The sequence below is a fragment of the Phyllobates terribilis genome, unplaced genomic scaffold, assembly GCF_046119375.1.
Source record: "Phyllobates terribilis strain yellow unplaced genomic scaffold, ASM4611937v1 Scaffold_7__3_contigs__length_470593459, whole genome shotgun sequence".
NCBI lineage: Eukaryota > Metazoa > Chordata > Amphibia > Anura > Dendrobatidae > Phyllobates > Phyllobates terribilis.
The window spans coordinates 201,759,317-201,761,662 of record NW_027362767.1 but is presented as its reverse complement, the minus strand read 5'-3'; positions in this window follow the sequence as shown (position 1 = coordinate 201,761,662).

Sequence of the window (2,346 nt, the reverse complement as noted above, 5' to 3'; positions counted from 1 at the left end):
TTTGCGTGGTTCAGTCTCTGAGTGAAGTTTTTCAACCAGATTAGCAGATTTGGTTAATTAGCTTCTCTGCATGCACTCGGACATCTTTAATTTGGAGGAGAGCAGTTACCTAGTGTATCTTAAATTGGTGAAACCTCCACACATGCACCAGGGTATACACAGTCCCAGTACAGGGACATAGCATATATATCTAAGGCCACAGGAACATAATCACACAAAGGGGCTAATGGCCCAGAAAAGACATATAGATGATGTCTAAACTGTACTTATTGTAGAAGTACTGGTGTTGTCCCAATGCGTTTCCCCCTCTCATGTTGGGGGTTCATCAGGGGAGCAGTGTACCAGACAGCATTTTCCATGTGAACATTGTCACAAGTTAAGGAAATATCATGATGATTACCAATTGTCATTTGGGTGGTCACATATATCCTAGTCACACTTTTTTCTCTTTTCTAGGTTCTAATAGGGTCACTAAGGGCAAGCCGACATGGAGCGGTGGCGCTTTATCGTTCTTTAGGGTGCCAACCTCCCCGGCAGGGTTGGGATACTGTTAAGCCATAAATTCGGATCAGTATCTCAGGTGTCGGTCTCTGTGACCCATCATATCTGATAGACACCACTTTTCTCCTGTTCTTACTGAACAATGCCCTTGTTGCTGTTTATGTGATTTATGTGAGCTGCCTCTAGTTGAATAACCCATGAGACAGGTCTGACATTTATACAGCGTCCTTGACACGAGTATTTCTGTATTTATGTTCATGGTCTTTTAAGGTCACATATACCTGGGTGTTGTTGTTTTTGCAGGGTCTATTAGGATCAGAGAGAGTAAACAGACGTTGAGTGGGGGCCATATCGCTTCCTAAGGTGCCATTCTCCACGGCAAGGTAGAGTAACCACTAGGCCAAAATTAGGGCCAGTATCCCTATTGCTCATATCTGTGACCGAATCCTGCTGGATTATTTAAAAGCTCCCCCTTTTAAATAGTTTTCTATTAAAGTTGTTGTGTATAGTAGGAGGTCTTTTTTAATGTTGCAGGTTGTAATGTTTTTTTTTTTTATTTGTTTATTAAACAGCAATAATAACTTTAAAAAAAGTACACGTTTTGTATATAACCAATATAACGTATACACACTCATCATAATACTTATAAGAAAACAGCAAGTTTGTATAATGAGTTATTTGTATAAACTTCAATTCCACAAGTTCATATTCTTTTGCGAGGCTTATGGAACAATTGAGGAGTCATTAAAAGACTCATTATTCAGATTTATATGTTTAGTTAAACATAACTCCGAATGATACTATACATCCAACATAACTATCATATTTAGTGTTGAGCGAGCATGCTCGACACTGCTCGGTATTCGCCCGAGCATCACGCTACTCGGGATGTTCGGCGAGCACCGAGCATTTCCGGGTTACTCGGGCGGGAGCTCGGGTCTCTGCCCTGCATGTTTGGCGCTCTTTACAGAGCCAATGAACATGCAGGGATTGCCAGCCAGTCACTGTAATGCCGCAGCCATGTTGTTTGTGGGCATTACAGTGATAGGCTGGCCGCACAGCGTCACCTCGAGTATTTAAAACTGGGCGCTGCCATCTTGGACACAGTCGCCCAGGATCAGACAGTGTAGGGTCAGTGCTCCTGAGCTAGGGAGAGATATATACTGCGAAATAGGTAGTGTAGGGTCTCTAAAGCCTGCCAAATCAAACAAGCAGTCCTCAGGACTAATATCCATCCCAGATATCAGGCAGGCAGGCTGCATAGGAGACGCAGTGGTTATACCAGCAAACGCTGCATTACAGTCCTGTGTGCTGCTTTTCAAATTGCTAGACTTATCACCCCGGTCTCAGGGGCCAGGAAAAATTTTCTTTTTTTTTATTTTTTACCTCAGTCAAAATTTGAGTGTGTCTGTGTGTGTTCAGACACAAATATATTTGTTTAAAAGAGTCTGGTGTAGGCCAGATAACTAGAACTGTGATTTTCCTCTTCCACGGTTCAAATCTCCTTTTTATTACCCTTTTGCCATTGATAGTGCGAGTGTAAGCTATTTTACTTCATTTACAATGGGCAAGGCGCGTGGCAAGGGACGTGGAACTGGAAGTTCTGGTGATGGTGCGTGTAGAGGACGGGGCCGTGGCCAAGGTGAAAATGTGCCACAACCAACAGCCAGATCTTCTCGCTCCCAGTTCTTGACCGAATTACTAGGGAAGCACAGAACAACACCAGTATTGCGAACTGATCAGTGTGAACAGGTTATTAATTGGATAGCAGACAAATCTTCTAGGTACCTGGGCACCACCACCTCCGGTCTGTCTTCCACACGGTTAAGTCTTAGTAGCCGTGAG